The following is a 22,383-nucleotide window of genomic DNA, read 5'->3' as shown; positions in this document are numbered from 1 at the left end:
GGTATGATACTGATGATTTTTTCATACCAGGCCCAAGCTTCTTACAGCATAGCTGCTGCCCTGTCCGCCTCTCCCCGGCACAACAACCAGACACACAAAAGGGAAGTCTTTTCGCCATTTTAAAAAGCTCTTGACTTCCCATTGGCTCTTTTGGCCAGGTGTCCACTCACTTCCTTTTACCTATGCATAGCAGTGAGACTTTTTAACCTTTTACAAGTAAAGCAATTAGAGAACAGCTACTAAGAGGGATTTTATAGCTACTGGCTGGGTGGCTGTCATAGAATCATAGAATCATAGAATATCAGGGTTGGAAGGGACCTCAGGAGGTCATCTAGTCCAACCCCCTGCTCAAAGCAGGACCAATCCCCAACTAAATCATCCCAGCCATAAAAGGGAGCTCCCCCGCTCCCCCTTCATTTATCACAACTTCAAAAAAAATGCTAAACGATGTTAATAAAGAGGATCCTTTGTCTGTTGCAAATATCATATTCAATAACTTTATTTTGGTTCCACAGCTTCGGAATGGTTCGGCTACAAGGTATAATCTAACCGTCCTTACTTACATGTGTGATTCTTTTGCTACTGCTCTCTAAAAAATAAAGATTGAATAATTAACCATATCACTGGTAAATACAAAGTATCTTTCCAAAATACACACAAATGAAAATAATCATGAAAACATTATTGCAGTGATGAATGTGTCAAGTACTGAATATGTACTCTTAATGCTACAAGACACAGAGTAAAAGGAACGAGATTAGCTCTGTTACACTGCTTCAGTGTAGTGGCACCACTGGCAGATATGAGCCGTAGACAATTAGTTATCATGGATTGCCATTGTGGATGTGGCAATAATTAAAGTCAAAACTTCACCATGTCCACTGAATCATAGAAAGTCTTTCCTAAGGAAAAAAATGTGTGTGTAATTATTTACAACAGCCTCTTACAAATATACTGTTCCTGAGATATGCAGTTTTAGGAGCCCTCTGATTATGTTACAATCGAGTTATCTGAACAGATTAGTTTTTTTACTATTAGAGATTTTAGGATATCAATGACAGGTTGCAGAACCATGGAAGTAACTCTAGATTAACACAGAAGTCAAATGTAATAACCCTCCTATGGTACAATGCTGTTCTTAAGCATTTTAAAATATTTTTTGCTGTTGTTTAAAATCATGGGAATGCTGAGCTAGGATTTTCTAGGAAATACCCTTTCTTTACTGTCACTTTTATTAATAATAAATATTAATGAAATACTGTCTTATATTTGCATGTCACTTTTTATTACCTAAGGATTCCCAAAGTACTTCACAAATACACATAAATTGTTTGTGTGGGTGCGTGCACACAATATGTATGCATGTGCACTCATGTGTGCACACACATGCACACGGAATGTGGAAAACAAAGTGTATAATAAGAATACACACTGAGAAATACTAAGTATATCTTTCCCATACAGTTGCATTTTTTTCACTCTCTCACAATGGATAACTTCTGGATAGAATATTTTAAACCGTCTTTGGATTAGTTCTATCATCTGGAATGGTCTGGCCTTGGGCAGAGTGTTAAAACTGTATTAAAAGTTTCCAAAGAAAATGGGAGTCTACCTTTATTTTCTCTTTAAAAATAGGTAGAATACCCTTTTTTCAGCAAACTTATGTGTGTAAATTCCATATCCAAAGTCTTGATGTCTAGAACTTCAACAACCCTCCAGTTCATGGTTCTTCAATGTTTAAGCAATTAGCAGAATCTTTAAATCACTGTGTAGAGATTGATAAGCAAACTGAATCCATTTTGTACGAAGTACAGACTGACACCACTTTTCCTTTGACCTTATCTGATCAAAATATATTACCTTGTTCCACTGTACTCTCACCAAGATCAACCCACTTTATACGTTTTCATTTGCTGAAATCTCCTAGCACATTTATTTTCTTTCAGGGTAGCATTTTTCTCTAATCAACTGATAAACTTTCCATATGTTAATTATTTTGTGCTCCATCAACGCCAGTGAAGACAGCAGAATTACATCTAATTTCTGTTATGCCATTGGCAACCAATCCAAGTGAAGTTTATTTTAAACTCTTCTGACTGTCTTTGTGGAAGACCGGACCTTCAGGAAAAGCATGTGCTGGAGGGTTAGAAACAGACAATTTCTCCCAGTCAATTTGGGGACAGTGAATAAGGAGTTGCCTCTTCCCCCTGGAAGGTTTCTATTTTGATCCACTTTTAATGTCTGTTGCTACATCTTAGCACACATCCTCCCCTGATGACAGGGTGGATCTCTGTTTCATTTAACTGAAGTGCAGATCCTTTGCACAGGAATGCGGTGCGGGGGTGGGGCATAGTTTTAGCCACCATGACAACCACTTTAAAAGAGGAGTAAGAGGCATGGTGTAGCACAGGGGTGGGGAAATGTTTTGGGCTGAGGGCCACATCTGGGTGGGGAAATTGTATGCAGGGCCGGGGCAGGGAGTTGGGGTGCGGGAGGGGTGCGGAGTGCAGGAGAGGCTCAGGGAAGAGGGTTGGGATGCAGGAGGGGTGAGGGGTGTGGCAGGGGGCTCAGGGCAGGGAGTTGGGGGGCAGGAGGGCACAGGGCTCTGTGCACTGCCCTTGCCACGCCTCCAAGTACCTCCCCCGAAGCTCCCATTGGCCATGGTTCCCCGTTCCTGGCCAATGGGAGCCATGGGGGGCAGTGCCTGGAGGCAAGGGCAATGCATGGAGCCCTCTGCCGCCCCCTCCGCCCCCCGGGGCCCCAGGGACGTGGTGCCGGCCGCTTCTGAGAGCGGCGTGGGGCCTGTGGCACCACGGGGAGCAATCCTGCGGGCCAGATCCAAAGTGCTGATGGGCCAGATCCAGCCTGCAGGCCATAGTTTGCCCACACCTGGTGTAGCAGATAGAACTCTTGAACTCATTTCTATTCCGTGCTTATCCCCACCAACTCTGCATAAAGTCATGGCACCTTTCTGTATGTTTGTTACTTGTCAGAATTTTTGTCTGTCTCATGTATTTCTATTGTAAGGTCTTTGGGACAGATACTGCCTGTTATGCATATGCACATGTACAATTCTTCATATAATGGAGTCCCAGTCTGGGTTGGAGCTTCTAGGCAGTAATGTAAAACTACTATTACTGTTATGAACAACAGTAACAGACGGCATGGGATTTATTTTATCCCTGATTTGAACAAAGAGCCATACTCTACCTGCAGTTGCTAAAAGTTCATTTGGCAGTGTTGAGAGCTGTACTGGAGACAATGCTGGATTAAGGATAGGTATAAGGGGTGCAGCCCTGGACCTCTGCTTTCCTGGAGAGTTTACAATCCTTGAAATGTATACTACAATAGAAGTTCAGATTTACAAACACCTCGGGAATGGAGGTTGTTCGTAACTCTGAAATGTTTGTAACTCTGAACAAACACTATGGTTGTTCTTTCAGAAGTTTACAATTGAACATTGACTTAATATAATTTTGAAACTTTACTCTGAAAAAGAAAAATGCTCTTTTCCTTTATTATTTTTAGTAGTTTACGTTTAACACAGTACTGTACTGTATTCACCTTTGGGGAGGGTGGAGGTCTCTGTCCTGCCTGATTGTGTACTTCCAATTCCAAATGAGGTGTGTGGTTGACTGACCAGGTCGTAACCCTGGTGTTCATAACTCTGAAGTTCTACTGCGTATACAAGGGAGATTTTGATCATATTTGTGACAGCACTAAAAAGGAAAAAAAATCATATCTGCCCCCTGCTGTCATTGATTTTTACACTAGTTTCTTAAGCTTTCATAGTTTAAAGGATTTCCTTTTGTTTTGTTTTTTGGTTTTGGACTTTCAGTTACTTGTGAGGATTTGCAATTGGCATGAATTGCCAGTTGCCAGCTGTTAATGACAGCACTGTACAGTACATATTTAGTGTTTTAACCTTGTTTCAATGAGCTTTTCAGCTGACAATTTCCAAGTGGAACAGCAAAAAAGAAGATATGAGATGAAATTGTAAGCAAGTTACCCAGACTTACTATTTCTCTGCTAGTTTTGCTTCAAAATAATCTTCCAAAGATGCTGGACCATCTCTCTCAGAAAATTATAATCAAAGTGAAGATATTAATATGAACTCATTCCTTTAGGAGAGGGCTGAAGTAAAGGCAAGCGTTTCTGAAAACGAGCACAAAAATGATGGTGAAAGTTCCAATCCACTTTTCCTACCACTTATCTGTACAGAAAACAGAGAGAACAGTAGTGATAAAGAGGATAATGCTGCTGTTAGGGTTGAACAAGATCTGGTTTTCTTGGCCTTCTTTGATAACGGAGGAATTTTGCACCTAGCGTATCAATAAATGTCCACTCTGTTTTCAGAATTGCAATGCCAGATATAAAGATCTGAATGGCACTACAAATGTCAGAAATGGTATCTCTCATCTCCTCTTTTTGAACAAAAACTACCAAGTGGAGTGCATTATCAGAGGCATTTGTGGATGTATTTTAAATTCACAGGAGCTGTATTCTGTTTCATGGACAAACTCTTTTCATCTCCTAATAATCTGAGCACCTTTGTAACCCGAGGCTTTTCCAACTGCAAAAAAGAAAACAGAGAAGACTTGATATCTTGACAACAGCGTGGAATATTGCAATGGCATGGTTGTTGCCTTGCCAACCTGCTAGCCATGCAATCACATTCACAGGGAGATGGTACAGCTGCTTCTAACAGAAACTGCTTACTGGAAGGAACTTTTTAAAATGTATTGTGACAGTTGTTTAATTTTATGACTGAATGTGGTATAGCATTTAGAGGAAAGGAGGAAGTTATAGACTTTCCTCACAACAGAAATCATCTGGGTATTCTTGAAGCCATGGCCAAATTTGTCCCATTTCTAATTACGCATATTAAACACTATGGAAACAAAGGGAAAGGTTACCCCTCCTACTTGTCAAAAACAATCTATGAAGAGTTTGTTGAGCTAATGGATTGTAAGGCTTTGGAATTTACTATAACAGAAGTCAAACATAAGAATGGCCATACTGGGTCAGACCAAAGATCCATCTAGGCCAGTATCCTGTCTTCCAACAGTGACCAAAGTCAGGTGCTTCAGAAGGAATGAAGAGAACAGGTAATAATCAAGTGATCCATTCCCTGTTGCCCATTCCTGTTGGCAAACAGAGGCTAGGGATACTGTCCCTGCCCATCCTGGCTAGTAGCCATTGATAGACCTGTCCTCCATGCATTTAACTAGTTCTTTTTTAACCCTGGTATAGTATTAGCCTTCACAACATCCTCTGGCAGGTAAAATACTACTCTTTAATAGTAGATTCAACTCCTGACATCACTCATGTTGATCCTGTATCTGTCATCTTACAATACTGCTCACATGGAGCCATTTCTGAGTGTTTCATTGGGTTTATACCTACTGAAAGCCACATGGGCAAGTTGCCCTTCAAGACTGTGAAGTCTTTATTGGACAGAAATGATATTGCTATTGTAAACTACAGAGATCTGTGATACGATAATGCAAGTAACATGTCTGGAAAGTATGAAGGTCTTCAAGCTCAGATCAAAAGATTACACTATCAGCTGTGTACATGCCATGCACCACTCATTCTCTGAACTTAGTTGAAACTTGCAGCATTGATTCCAGCAGGGAAGCCATACACTTTTTCAGTTTTGTTCAGAAACTGTTTCCTCACTCTCCCCAGCATCACCCAGGCAATGGCCACTTCTGCAGCAATCTTACCAAGAGTGAACAAGGAATTTTCCTTGTCCTAAAAACCCTATCACATAAGAAATGGTCTTGTCACGCTGACTCTTGTAAAACAATGGTAGTGAATTATGAGGTTATTGAACATTGCTTGATAGAATCCATGGACAAGGCCAATAAAAATAGTGAAACTAAAAGAGAAGCACAATCTTTGTACAATGTATGTGCCACTGGAAACTGCATTTATGAATATCTTATGGGATGAGATACTAGAAAGGTTTGAAAAAAACTAGTGTAAAGCTTCAAAAGACAGGTCTGTATCTTGTCGTTGCTGACTTCCTTGCAAGAGTTTGTCACAAACTTATGGTCTCAGTTTGATGATTATGAGGGCCAAACCAAAAATTTGAAGTGATGTAGATGACTCCTACCATGATGAATACAAACATACTGAAAGCAAAAAAAAAAAAAAAAAAAAAATCCAGATGGCAAAAGTGACACTGTACTTTGAGGAAGAGGAATATCTGAGATTGTGTTTTTAATGTTACCCTCAACAAGCGAAGTTCAAGAACTAAAAAAGTGAATGTTATGCTGAACTATGCAAAAGGTTTGGCTTCCTTACCTCTCTTGATCAAGTACAAAGTGATGAACGGATAAAAGCATACACTCAGGTGTTGCTCAATGCTTACCCAAATGATCTAGAGCCTGAACTTTTCACCAAAATGTATGAATTTTCAACATTCATAAGATACTGTGATATACAGAATAAGAGTGCTACAGCAATCAAATTTTTGCACGAGAAATATCTGAGTACTATCTTCCCAAATGTTTTCATTTCACTGAGACTGTTTGACTGTACCCATTGGCAACTGTAAAGTGGAGTGATCATTCTGTAATCTTGCCTTAATAAAATCATCTTTGGTCAATTATGGTAGAAACAAAGCTCAATGCTCTTGCTATCATGTCAATCAAATGGGATTTACTTTGCACACTGTTGTTTTAGGATAAAATTCAATTTTCCATACTTAAAGCTCATAAGATGCAAGTTGAAACCTGGAGCATTTCGTTTGACTCGTAACATTTCTGTTTTATGTTTACCCAGGCAGTTTGTAACCTGTGCATTGCCTTCAATTTTCTTTTTGTATTTATTCAGTAGTACACAACGTGTTGGGTACTTATGTTTTGCCTTCACTAAGACCATGCTCATGAAAAGAGGGCCTCTGAAAACTATTACCCCTAGGCCTCCAATTTCATTAATCTGACCCTGTCTGAAGCGTCTCAACGTTTTCCAAAACTTGATTTTTCCATTGCACATTTTTCTTCTTTTTTGTCGTTGTAGTTTTGTTTTTTGACTGGGTATAGAATGATGCAGGATGACAATGTTCAGGGTTTGATTTCAATTATTATTGTTTATTAGTTCTAAACCACTCTTCTGGTGGTTGCTTCATCCCACAAGGGAGTGTAACAGTAAGCACAATATCTCTGCATAACATCCCCCCAGCTCTGCTCTTTCCCCAGTACAGAACACCAGGCACAATTAAGCACTACATGTGCTACTACAAATTACACGTTTTTGGTGTTCCTGGCCTGTATTATTTTACTTTTCACTTCATGGGTTTCTTCAATACCCTACTTGTATATACAATATTTGCAGATCTTGTGGCTGCAAATTATATTTGTTATAACTCCAACCAGATAACTTTATTTAAAAACTCTTCCCCCTCTGTTTAATTTTCCATAGAAGCTGAAAAAAAGCAGGTGATTCTATACACTAATCAGTTGCAAATATGGAATCTACATTCAAATTCAGCAGTTAAATGAAGATTTTTACATCATGTTCCTTGTAAATATAAGCAGTCAATAGAGCACACATGATCGGTTAGTCTAAAAGTGCAATCATCTACTTGTCTATGAGAATTTGATAATTTTTAATGATTTTATAATAATCATTTTTCAAGAAAAAGAACTTTCAGCGAACACTAACATCTCATTGAAGACAAAGCTCATACAAATCATGATAAAGAATACAGAGCTTTAACAACCTTCTTATTGAATCCCTTATTGTCACTGGGACACGGATATTAGCATTGCTTATAACAATGAATTGGGGGGGGGGGGTAGTTGCATGTTTAATTTCATTTCCAGCTCTTAAATCCAGATCTAGGCAGTTCATCTTTTCTTAAAGGAAGGGAAAAATCCATGTATTGAATATTCATAGAACCTGCTGATAGCATATAAAAATTAGCAACCCACCACAAATACCAGAGACAATATAACCTACAGTGGTCAACAGACATCTGCAGAAGGGATTACTACCTCCAATAATGTAATATTCTTGCACTTCAGAAGCTGAGTTGACTTAAGCTTCCATTTAAAAAAAAATATCAAAAATGCCTGTATTTTCTGGTTGGTGTAATTTCTTTCATGTCCACAATTCTGCTGAGCATTGATCTAATTCCATTTTGGGGTGAATACGTGGCATCAATTTATGTAAGATATATATAGTTAATAGAAAGAATAAATAAAGCATTACATTATGTGACTGTTGCATTTTTTTCCTGTGTGCATTCTCTTTAACTCTATAGGAACCGTTCTGATGATAGTCTACAGTTTTAAATGGGCTTATTTTAGACTCCTTTCAATAATTTATTCTTGTTAACACTTAGTTTGATATGTATTCTGAAGTGTTGTTTTCACAGAATCATAGAACCATAGAAATCAGATATAGAAAACACCTCTAAGGTCACTGTCCCCAGGTCAAGAAAGCACCTAAGCACATGCTTAGATCCTATTGACTTAATTAAAACTAAGTGGAGCTGAATAGGGATGACTTTCTGAACTGAAGCCATAGTCCTTCTGCCTGTCTTTATAGAATTGTTCCCTGAAAAGCATTTGCAGAGTTTGGTGATAATCTAGTTGTTCATATAATTTTAATCCTGTTCTACTTCCATTAGTTATGATTTCTTTTCCTTTTGGTAATATATATATACTCTCTTCTACCTCACAGAAACAAATTAAACTACATTGCTAATACACATGCTTTTATGTTACTCAACTTCACAAATATTTAAAAATAAATCATTTTCATTTTGGTCAAATAAAGATTGTTTTACTCTGATCAAGTGAGGATGCTCTGCATTTGATTAATGTCCTTTGGAACCAAATTTTGGCATGTGATGTTGAGATGGGAAGCTTATTATGTAGTAGAATGAGTGTAGTTGGGAGGCTAATAGGTTGTCTTGTTTTTCTAGTTTTAGTTTTTGTTCTTATCCTGTGTTTTAAATATTATATTCAATCCCATAGAGTGTTAGCATAATCACTCTTGTTCAATTTTCAAGAAAGAGACAAGTATGTTGTTGTTTAACAGTAGCCTAGTATATTGCAAAAGAGCCTAGTTTAGAGAGAGATTTCTATTCTAGCCAGCGTAAGATTTAAATCCTTGGTTAACACACTGTTCTTTACACTGTAAATGCACACAATATAGTATAAATGTACCCCTTTCCTTTGGGTTGGCTTTATTCCCATCTAAAATAACAGCAAAACCCCACATAAACATTAGTCTAAGATTTCTCCCAAGCTTGGCTATTCTTAGGGCTTTTCCTATAGGACTACTTCTGTCCCTACCATTAGCTCAAAGGCATTCCTCCTGAGGTTATAAAACAGCAGAAATTATTATACATCTTTATGCGGGCCCTTAGAAGCTGATCTCAGGGCTTCGCAGAAGAGGCCTGCTTTACTTTTATAAGGTCCTGCACATAGAAAAAACTCTGTCAGAGAGGACTTAAGAAAGGAAGTTGAAGTCTTAAAGCCTGAAGTTCACAGAGGATCTTGGCAATCTCTAAGGGTTACTTTCTACAAAATCTGAAGAAGCACTCAGAAATATTTTAAGTGAGGAGTTACAGACATAAAAGGAATTATTGCATAGACTCCTGAATAGATGAAAAAGAACTGAAGCTGAATTTGCTGAAATAAGATTAATTAGCAGAAATGTTAAACTGTCTATCCCCCACACTAACACACTAAATTAGTCTATTAGGATAACTGTTTTTATTAGAGAGACAAGGTGGGTGAGGGCCAACTTGTGTTTGTGAGAGAGACAAGGTTTTGAACTTACACAGAGCTCTTGCCTGAAGAAGAGCTCTGTGTAAGCTTAAAAAGCTTCTCCCTCTCTCTCCAACACACATTTGGGCAATGAATGATATTGCCACCTTGTCTTTCCAGCATTCTGGGATATTACAAGCTACAAAAAGACTGCATACTACTGTTTACAATGTTTGGAATGTAAGGAAACTTTTCAACAGATATAAGTAGTTAATGTTTGTAAAGCACTTTGGATGAAAGGGACTACATAAGTGCAAAATGTAACAATCATCATATGTTTTCCATAGAGAGTCTAGTAATATAATTATGGCATCTGCACAAGCTTTACAACAAATAAAGTATGGTAACAACAGAAGATTGAAATATAGTGTTCTTATTAGTCAGTTAGATACAAGGATAGATTTTCTTATGTCAATTTCATGCTGCTTGGTGTACGTTTGTGCCACAGGTTAAGTTTTCAATTACACAAATGCCTTCTCACCTCACAGTCTTCCACAAGGAACAGATTCATATTTAATAATGGTAACACTAATCAGAACTCATATTTTATGAGCAAGAGGTTTTTTTCCAATTAGATCTTAGCTGCTGAATGTACTAGGAAACTGAATGGGGCAAAATGATAATCTGTGCTGTATACTATATCTAACTCCACTTCTTGTCCAAAAAGTTTGTGAAGTATTGTACTCTAAAATAGTTGTTTTATTTCAGTGGTGTGTCTAATTGTCCAATATATGGATTGTGTTTCAGTTTGTGTTTTAGGGTCCTTTGAGGTGAAATGTGCAGTGTAAAATAAATTAATGTACCTGTTTATTATATACATAGATTTTCAGTGGGTTGGGAACATAACTCCCTTAGGTGCCTTTGAAAATCCCATCCTAAATATATATACTTCATAATATTCAGAAACTGTGGAGCATGGGTGCCAAGAGTCACCCATGTGAGTCTGAGCTGTATCTGCTCTTTGAACAAAGACATGAACAGAAAATGAAATGTCAATATTGCTAAAGAGTTGATAACTGGCCTTATGTTAGAGCTGTAATGAAGTGGGGTCATTGTTTGCCCTTTGGTCTCCATATACAGATAAATCAATCACAGTTCCAAGAAAATAAGTCATAGAACATTTTGTTAGAATCCTGTCAGATCTCACGCGATAAACAGGATCCCACTGAGTCTGTATTCCTGGTAAGCCCTCCAAGGAAAAACTAGATTTTGTAGGGAAGTGAGGTTGGTGCGAACTGAATGAACTGATCCCCCTGAGCCAGTGTTCTAGACAAAAACTAAAAAATTCAGAGCACTCATAGACTTTAAGGTCAGAAGGGACCATTGTGATCATATAGTCTGACCTTCTGCACATAGCAGACCACAGAACCTCACCCACCCACTTTTGAAATAGACCCCTAAACTCTGGCTTAGTTACTGAAGTCCTCAAATAATGATTTAAAGACTTCAAATTACAGAGAATTCACCATTTATACTAGTGTAAACCTGCAAGTGACCCATGACCCATGCTGCAGAGGAATGTGAAACCCCACCATGATCTCTGCCAATATGACTTGGGTTGCCAGGCATCCAGTTTTCGACCAGAACGCCCAGTCAAAAAGGGACCCTGGCGAGTCCAGTCGCCACCTCTGCCCGGGCCGTTAAGTCTAGTTGGTGGTGCAGCAGAGGCCCGGGGCTAACGCAGGCTCCTTGCCTGCTCTGGCTCCGTGCAGCTACCGGAAGCGGCCGCCTGTCCCTGTGGCTCCTAAGTGCACGGGTGGCCAGGGAGGCTCCTCACGCTACCCCCCGCCCTGAGTACCGGCTCCACAGCTCCCATTGGCCGGGAACCACGACCAATGGGAACTGTGGGGACTACGCCTGCAGGCGCGAGGGCAGCACGAACACCTCCTGTTAGGGGGCTTATTCCTTCACCCACTTACTTCCCTGGTCCTTCTCGCATGAACAGAGAGCAACAATACCCGAAGTCCAAAGGTGCAAACAATTTGATGTTTATTGGGGTGAACTTCCAGCAAGCATGATTCCAGTTTCCTTCCTTAGTATCCTCCTTCCCAGCTCTGACACCACAGAGCCTTACACCTGTGTCCCTGTTCCCATTCCTGCCCTTAGCCAAACATTATTCCAATTTCCTTACCCCCATTCCCTGGTCCCATTTCCCCCTTTAGTAAAACATGATTCCAATTTCCTTACCCCTATTCCCTGTTCCCATTTTCCCCACCCACACACCCATCCCCTCCCACCCACGCCCACTCACTTCCTCATTGACTACAGATTATATAGTAAAACTTGAGTTCTGCTTAGCTATACCTTAACCAATCATTTTCCTGAAATTTAACTAACCAATCCTAACATATTGTAACATGATTATGTAACCAATTATATCCCACCACCTTAATTAGTTTACACCCAGCAAAATTAATTATACAGCAGACAGGAACAATCACAGAACCAGACAGAGATTATACAGACAAACAATAGCAAAGCGGGAACTATAATGACAAAACAATACAGAAGTGAGGATTTCACATCCCAGCTATTGATAAGTGAGTTCTTGCCAGACAGGATGCTATCAAACTAAATTTCCTTTTACATTTTCTAGGCACTTCCCTTTCTCTGGAGGTGATAGGAATACAATCCTGTCCTGATAGTGCCTAACAGCCCAATAGCACCTTATTTCAATGTGACTAGTTTGGAATGTGAGGATGTGACCGGTCGCTTCCTAGCTTATGGCTGCCTCTGCTGCTTAGCCAAAGGCCTTAGCCTAAGAACAGGGCCTCAGACTGTCACAGTAAGAGAAGGCCCTTACACCAGCAGACAGTGATTTTGATTCTTTCTTTTATACCTCTAGAACTAGCCAAGTGATAAGAATACACCTAAATTCTTAAAGTACAGGCCTTTGCAGACAGGCCTGAATATCTATATCCTAACACCTCCCTGGCTGCCTGTGTGCCTAGGGGCCACAGGTACCTGATGGCTACTTCCTGGGAGCTTCGATAAGTGACGCCGATAACCCTCACCCCCCTCCTGCATCCCAACCCCCTGCCCCAACCCGGAGTCCCCTCCTGCACCTAAATTCCTTCCTGACCCCAAATATGGCAATCAGTTAAACTCTGAGCATGTGGGCAAGACCTGCCAGATACCTGGGAAAGAATTCAGAGCCCTCATAAGCCTTATGAGGAAGGACAATGTTTACTGAACTGTTTGTTTTTTAAACTTTGAAGTTGTTCTGATTTGGTTCAGTTCAAGACACAAAGCCTTATATCAGTGCTTGACTTATCCAAAACATTAAATCCATTTAGAAACGAGCTCTTGCATCTTACATGGACATTATGTATTGAGTATGATGGGGTGAAAATACAAGCATTCTGAACAAATAGCATTTCACACCCATTTGCACAATGTGCAAGGCAGTAAAGAATCAGCTCCCATGTGTCTAAGGATAAAAATGAAAATATCCATTATTTCTCAATCCTCTCAAAAGCGCAATTTTGTAAAAATCTTGCTTTAATACTTAAATGAAATCTACTACACAATTGTGAGATTTTTTTAAAAAAGGAGTATGATATTGATGTTTTCTAAATTCATAAGTATATTTCCAAAAACAAGTAAATCATTTAAAGTCTCATTAGTACATTTTGAACTGATTGCACGGGAATCTAATAGCATAGCTCCCATACCCCAGATGAGAATTGCATAGATAATCCCAGGACATCATGCTGCAAATATATCCCATTTTTGTGCTGTATATTTTACACAGCATTCTGCCATAATGAATCAGGTTCATCTATAAGACATTATTGGACTGTTAGAACATGGGTAGATCTAGTTGGAAATGGAATTTCCATTCTGTGGGAAACTTTTGTTCTGAATTGGAGCAAAAAGTTAAAATTTCTTTTAAAAAATTTTAAAAAATCAAAATATTTTGTTTTGTTAATGTCAAATTGATTTGCTTCCATGTTGATCATTACAATATAACATACAAATAGATTGATTATTATTTTAACATGATAATATACAAGTTAGGGCTGTCAAGTGATTAAAAAATTAATCGTGATTAGTCACACTGTTAAGCAATAATAGAATACAATTTATTTAAATATTTTGGATGTTTTCTACATTTTCAAATATATTTATTTCAATTACAACACATAATACAGAGTGGACAGTGATCACTTTATATTTATTTTTTATTACAAGTATTTGCACTGTAAAAAACCAAAAAGAAATACTATTTTTCAATTCATCTCATACAAGTACTGTAGTGCAATCTCTTTGTTGTGAAAGTGCAACTTACAAATGTAGATTTTTTTTGTTACATAATTGCACTCAAAAACAAAACAATGTGAAATTTTAGAGCCTGCAAGTCTACTCAGTCCTACTCCTTCTTCAGCCAATCGCTCAGACAAACAAGTTTGTTTACATTTGCAGGAGGTAATGCTGTCTGCTTCTTGTTTACAATGTCACCTGAAATTGAGAACAAGAGTTCTCACGGCACTGTTGTAGCTGGCATCACAAGATATTTACGTGCCAGGTGCTCTAAAGATTCATATGTCCCTTCATGCTTTAACCACCATTCCAGGAGACATGCGTCAATGCTGATGACTGGTTTTGCTCGATAACAATCCAAAGCAGTGTGGACCTACGTGTGTTCATTTTTATCATCTGAGTCAGATGCCACCCGCAGAAGATTGACTTTCTTTCTGGTGGTTCAGGTTCTGAGGTTTCCATATCAGAGTGTTGCTCTTTTAAGACTTTGGAAAGCATGCTACACACCTCATCTTTCTCAGATTTTGGAAGGCAGTTCAGGTTCTTAAACCTTGGGTCAAGTGCTGTACCTATCTTTAGAAATCTCACATTGATACGTTCTTTGTGTTTTCTGAAATCTGCAGTGAAAGTGTTCTTAAAATGAACAACATGTGCTGGGTCATCATCCAAGACTACTGTAATAGGAAATATATGGCAGAATGTAGGTAAAACAGCAGGGGACATACAATTCTTCCTCAAGGACTTGAGTCACAAATTTCATTAATGAATTATTTTTTTAACGAGCGTCATCAGCATGGAAGCATGTCCTCTGGAACGGTGGACGAAGCATGAAGGGGCATATGAATGTTAAGCATATCTGGCACATAAATTCCTTAAAATGCCAGCTACAAAAGTGCCATGCAAATGCGTTTTCTCACTTTCTGGTGACATTGTAAATAAGAAGAGAGCAGCATTATGTCCTGTAAATGTAAACAAACATGTTTGTCTTATTTCAGAGTAGCAGCCGTGTTAGTCTGTATCCGCAAAAAGAAAAGGAGTACTTGTGGCACCTTAGAGACTAACAAATTTATTTGCACATAAGTTTTCGTAAGCTACAGCTCACTTCATCGGATGCATGAAGTAGAAAATACAGACAGGAGATTTTATATACAGGTGTACACAGGTGTAATCTCCCCACTGTATTTTCCACTGCATGCATCCGATGAAGTGAGCTGTAGCTCACGAAAGCTTATGCTCAAATAAATGTGTTAGTGTCTAAGGTGCCACAAGTACTCCTTATGTTTGTCTTAGCGATTGGCTGAACAAGAAGTAGGACTGAGTGCACTGGTGAGGCCACATCTGGAGTACTGCATCCAGTTTTGGGCGTCCCACTACAGAAAGGATATGGACAAATTGGAGGGGGGATTTGATAGCAGCCTTCAACTACTTGAAGAGGGGTTCAAAAGAGGATGGAGCTTGGCTGTTCTCAGTGGTGGCAGATGACAGAACAAGGAGCAATGGTCTCAAGTTGCAGTGGGGGAGCTCTAGGTTGAATATTAGGAAACACTATTTCACTAGGAGGGTGGTAAAGCACTGGAATGGATTGGTGGAAGGTGGTGGAATCATCCTGGCTGGAATGATTTACTGGGGGTTGGTCCTGCTTTGAGCAGGGGTTTGGACTAGATGACTTCCTGAGGTCTCTTCCAACCCTAATTTTTGATGATTCTATTACTTGTAGGCTCTGAAGTTTTACATAGTTTTGGTTTTGAGTGTAGTTATGTAACAAAAAAAAAAATCTACATTTGAAAATTGAACTTTCATGACAAAGAGATTGCACTACAGTACTTGTATGAGGTGAATTGAAAAATACTCTCTTTTGTTTATCATTTTTAAAGTGCAAACATTTGTAATAAAAACAATATACACTTTGATTTCAAATTACAACACAGAATAAATATATATGAAACTGTAGAAAAATATCCAAAATATTTAATTCATTAAAATTGGTATTCTATTGTTTAACAGTGTGATTAAAACCACGATTAATCACAATTAATTTTTTGAGTTAATAGCGTGAGTTAATTGTGATTAATCAACAGCCCTAATAAAATTCAATACAAAATTAATTGAAATACTGAAGTTGAAACAAAATGTATCTTATCAAAACAAATGACCCAACATTACTGAAATTAGAAAGTTGAAACAATTATTTTTGACTTTTCCCCTTGAAATTGTCAAAATTTACATGTTCCTGTAAAACACTGATTTTGATGAAACTGCATAATCCAATGAAAAATTGTTATGTTCAAAATTAACCATCTCTAAATATGTCATAAAGTGATCCTCGTTTGCCGTGGTAGGCTCACGTTTATTCACTTGTTGCGGGAGTGGTCCTAGTCTACCTATAGAACACGCAATAACAAATAATAAAGAGACAACCATCTGCCATTTTGACATGATACAGTACTGCAAGATTGAGAAAATATTCAACCTCTGTTTAAATTTATAGGAGAACAAAGAGCTTCAGAGCAATTGTATTGTGAGTTCTGTATTTTTACATATTTATTTTAGCAGAGGATTAACCAATAATAAGTTGGTTTTGTTTTTAATGTTTTGGTTATTTTATTACTTTAAAATGTTTTTTGTTTTGTTTTTCTGTGTTTTCAAATGGGAGCTGAAATCTGTCCTACACTAAATCATTTTCTTGAGTTTCTGTTCGGAAGCATCAATACAAAAACCTCATCATTCAGGTCACTTCCTCTGCTCGACAGTTATGGAGATATTGGCAGAGTGGTTGTCAAGGTTCCTCCCCCACTCTGAACTCTAGGGTACAGATGTGGGGACCTGCATGAAAACCTCCTAAGCTTACTTTTACCAGCTTAGGTTAAAACTTCCCCAAGGTACAGATTAATTTTATCCTTTGTCCTTGGAATATCCACTGCCACCACCAAACTCTAACTGGGTTTACTGGGAAACGTAGTTTGGACACGTCTTTCCCCCGCAAATCCTCCCAACCCTTGCACCCCACTTCCTGGGAAAGGTTTGGTAAAAATCCTCACCAATTTGCATAGGTGACCACAGACCCAAACCCTTGGATCTGAGAACAATGAAAAAGCATTCAGTTTTCTCACAAGAAGACTTTTAATAGAAATAGACATAAATAGAAGTAAAGAAATCACCTCTGTAAAATCAGGATGGTAGATACCTTACAGGGTAATTAGATTCAAAACATAGAGATCCCTCTAGGCAAAACCTTAAGTTACAGAAAAGACACACAGACAGAAATAGTCATTCTATTCAGCACAATTCTTTTCTCAGCCATTTAAAGAAATCATAATCTAACACATACCTAGCTAGATTACTTACTAAAGTTCCAAGACTCCATTCCTGGTCTATCCCCGGCAAAAGCAGCATACAGACGGACACAGACCCTTTGTTTCTCTCCCTCCTCCCAGCTTTTGAAAGTATCTTGTCTCCTCATTGGTCATTTTGGTCAGGTGCCAGCGAGGTTACCTTTAGCTTCTTAACCCTTTACAGGTGAGAGGATTTTTCCTCTGGCCAGGAGGGATTTTAAAGGGGTTTACCCTTCCCTTTATATTTATGACAGTAGTAATATTTCCCCAAAACTGCTTTAAACACTTAGAACTTGTCTACACATGAAAATTAATCCAGAATAAGGTAGGATGGGAATTTAGAATGGATTAACTATTCCTGATGAATTCCATCTGTGGATGCTCTTATTCAGTTGAGATTTAGTTCCAACTACTACATGCCACAAGGGGCCACAACAGTGGTTCCCTTAACCCACCCAGCAATATTGTTAATCTATCCAACTATACTCTTAGCCCAGCAGAAGAATCCGTCCTATCTCGGGGCCTCTCCTTCTGCCCCTCCACCCCCACGAACATGATACAGTTCTGTGGTGACCTAGAATCCTATTTTCGACGTCTCCGACTCAAGGAATATTTCCAACACACCTCTGAACAACATACTAACCCACAGAGACCTTCCTACCAACACTACAAAAAGAAGGATTCTAGGTGCACTCCTCCTGAAGGTCAAAACAACAGACTGGACTTCTACATAGAGTGCTTCCGTCAACGTGCACGGGCTGAAATTGTGGAAAAGCAGCATCACTTGCCCCATAACCTCAGCCATGCAGAACACAATGCCATCCACAGCCTCAGAAACAACTCTGACATCATAATCAAAAAGGCTGACAAAGGAGGTGCTGTCATCATCACGAATAGGTCGGAATATGAACAAGAGGCTGCTAGGCAGCTCTCCAACACCACTTTCTACAAGCCATTAGCCTCTGATCCCACTGAGGGTTACCAAAAGAAACTTCACCATTTGCTCAAGAAACTCCCTGAAAAAGCACAAGAACAAATCTGCACAGATACACCCCTGGAACCCCGACCTGGGGTATTCTATCTGCTACCCAAGATCCATAAACTCAGGCATTGGCACCCTTACAGCAGGATTGTCTGGCTATGTAGACTCCCTCCTCAGGCCCTACGCTACCAGCACTCCCAGCTATCTTTGACACACCACTGACTTCCTGAGGAAACTACAATCCATTGATGATCTTCCTGAAAACACCATCCTGGCCACTATGGATGTAGAAGCCCTCTATACCAACATTCCACGCAAAGATGGACTACAAGCTGTCAGGAACAGTATCCCCGATAATGTCACGGCTAACCTGGTGGCTGAACTTTGTGACTTTGTCCTCACCCATAACTATTTCACATTTGGGGACAATGAATACCTTCAAATCAGCGGCACTGCTATGGGTCCCTGCATGGCCCCACAGTATGCCAATATTTTTATGGCTGACTTAGAACAACGCCTCCTCAGCTCTCTTCCCCTAATGCCCCTACTCTACTTGCGCTACATTGATGACATCTTCATCATCTGGACCCATGGAAAAGAAGCCTTTGAGGAATTCTACCATGATTTCAACAATTTCCATCCCACCATCAACCTCAGCCTGGAGCAGTCCACACAAGAGATCCACTTCCTGGACACTATGGTGCTAATAAGCGATGGTCACATAAACACCACCCTATACCGGAAACCTACTGACCGCTATTCCTACCTACATGCCTCCAGCTTTCATCCAGACCACACCACACAATCCATTGTCTACAGCCAAGCTCTACGATACAACCGCATTTGTTCCAACCCCACAGACAGAGACAAACACCTACAAGATCTCTATCAAGCATTCTTACAACTACAATACCCACCTCCTGAAGTGAAGAAACAGATTGACAGAGCCAGAAGAGTACCCAGAAGTCACCTACTACAGGACAGGCCCAACAAAGAAAATAACAGAACGCCACTAGCCATCACCTTCAGCCCCCAACTAAAACCTCTCCAACGCATCATCAAGGATCTACAACCTATCCTGAAGGACAACCCATCACTCTCACAGATCTTGGGAAACAGGCCAGTCCTTGCCTACAGACAGCACCCCAACCTGAAGCAAATATTCACCAGCAACCACACACCACACAACAGAACCACTAACCCAGAACCTATTCTTGCAACAAAGCCCGTTGCCAACTGTGTCCACATATCTATTCAGGGGACACCATCATAGGGTCTAATCACATCAGCCATACTATCAGAGGCTCGTTCACCTGCACATCTACCAATGTGATATATGCCATCATGTGCCAGCAATGCCCCTCTGCCATGTACATTGGTCAAACTGGACAGTCTCTATGTAAAAGAATAAATGGACACAAATCAGACATCAAGAATTATAACATTCAAAAACCAGGCGGAGAACACTTCAGTCTCTTTGGTCACTCGATTACAGACCTAAAAGTTGCAATTCTTCAACAAAAAAACTTCAAAAGCAGACTCCAACGAGGGACTGCTGAATTGGAATTAATTTGCAAACTGGATACAATTAACTTAGGCTTGAATAGAGACTGGGAGTGGATGGGTCATTACACAAAGTAAAACTATTTCCCCATGTTTATTCCCCCCACCACCCCCCACTGTTCCTCAGATGTTCTTGTGAACTGCTGGAAATGGCCCACCTTGATTATCACTGCAAAAGTCCCCCCCCCCCCCCGGCTCTCCTGCTGGTAATATCTCACCTTAAGTGATCACTCTCCTTACAGTGTGTATGGTAACACCCATTGTTTCATGTTCCCTATGTATATAAATCTCCCCACTGTATTTTCCACTGAATGCATCCAATGAAGTGAGCTGTAGCTCATGAAAGCTTATGCTCAAATAAATTTGTTAGTCTCTAAGGTGCCACAAGTACTCCTTTTCTTTTTGCGAATACATACTAACATGGCTGCTACTCTGACACCTTGCAAAATGTAGCTCTGAGCCCGATTGGTACTCTAGGTGCTACTGAAATAGAAACGTTAGTAGCTGCTTGATAGAGTATTATTAATGTGTGATGTTGGTACTGTCAGTGAGATTTAAAGTGATCAGCTGAGTTTAAATTGCTAGGGAGTAGGTTACACTGAATCTAACATTTTTTGAAGTAAGATTGCTTTAACAAAATAGATTAACTATGTAACATGTTGGGGGTGGGGCTACGGTCTTTTCCTGAGATATGGCAAGCCATAATTCCTTCTCCTATCCAATGCATACCCAGCTGTTCCTCAGAAACTTAAAGGAGGGAGCATGGCATGTTCATGTGAACTAAATAAAAGATACAGATAACATGAAAGCCCAAAGTGGACAGAGTAGAAAATTTCCATTGCATTAATCAGTGTGGAAATCTGAGAAGTTAAATGTATGAGGTTATATGAATGCTTGTGCATGAGCGTAGAGATTTTACATTTGCTGATGAGCCCGTCCTCGGTGACGGTAAACTTAAGGTGAAAGAACAGATAGACTTCAATAAAAAAGGTTTGAATTGTTAGACTAATTATCACCACAAAAAGGAGAATGATAATACAAGTGGGAATTGGTCACCATGCTACAATGCAGAAGGCAAAACTTGAAGGACACTAATGAAATGATGTATTTCTAGAACAGGAAAAAAGAATCACGTAAAGTATGCAGAGTGAAGAATGTAGTGAGGCAACACCAACAATCTGAGGAAGATATATCTATGCATGGTATTATACTAAACAACCAAGTACTGCGAGTTACCTACTCTTAATAGATAGATAGTAGTTTGCAGTTCAAAGGGAATCTTCAGATTCAAACAGAAAATCGAATGTGACTCTGACAAAGAGGGAGGAAGGCCTCAAATCTGACTTCTCTTAAAGGTACAAGCAAACGTTAATATCTTTTTGATTCTTTATTTCAACTCTATAGGGATGGGGTGCCTGCTTGTTTGTTTTATCTAGTGCAATGGCTACCATCTTGGCTGACACATCTAGAATTGAACCAAGGATCTCAATCTAAAACCATAGCTGTGCAGATGCATGAGCTAAAGAGGCAAGGCTCCTTAGCTGTGGCTGTAACAAATTCATATCCTCTGGGGACACATGGGGCCTTGTAACATACACTTCCCAGTAGGTTACACTAGCACTCTGAGTCCTGAGGAATAATTACATTTTGCAAGGAAAATCAAATAAAACATAGTGTAGGTGCAGCACGGTCTAGTTAAGGAAGGATCAACTTTTATTTTAGGAACTTCCTAAATCCAGAAAATTTGAATTTTCTTCCTTGATGTTGCTGAAGTTGTTTTTTTTTTTCCCTCCAATGCATTTAATTCCCCTGGTTTGGGGGTTTGCTTTTCGAAGTAAAAAAAAGTCTTTAGCTCTTACCTTGTATTACTTTCTGTAAGAAACACTTATTACTTAAGTGTCCTTTGAACCAAAGCATCTATTTCAAAGAGAGGAGTAGCAAATAATGGACAGGAATATATTTTCATAAAATAGACTCCCGCTTCAAAGATTTTGGTTCATGGCCTGACACCTGTGGGTAACCAGGAACCCAGATACTATCATCACTAATGAAAATGGATGTAAATCTATAGAGATTATTATGTTGTTCATAATCTAAATTTTTAAAAGCAACTGGTCCACTCACAGTAGCTATGCACGGGGCAATTGAGAATAATATATATATACAACTATTAAATAATAAATCTGTAGCTATTGATTGTATGCAGTGTTGTTGCATTTATGTTGGTCTCAGGATATTAGGGAGACAAGGTGAGTGAGGTAATATCTGTTACTGGACCAACTTCTGTTGGTAAGAGTGACAATCTTTTGAGTTTATGCAGGCCTGAAGCTCTGTAAGCTTCAAAGCCTCTGTCTCTCTCACTAGCAGAAGTTGGTGCAATAAAGAATATTACCCACCTCATCTCATGTAGCTATTGAGATTATTATATGTGTCGTATGGTAACACCTAGAGG

Source organism: Natator depressus, chromosome 2 (assembly GCF_965152275.1).
Source record: "Natator depressus isolate rNatDep1 chromosome 2, rNatDep2.hap1, whole genome shotgun sequence".
Lineage (NCBI taxonomy): Eukaryota > Metazoa > Chordata > Testudines > Cheloniidae > Natator > Natator depressus.
Note: the sequence above shows the minus strand (reverse complement) of the source record.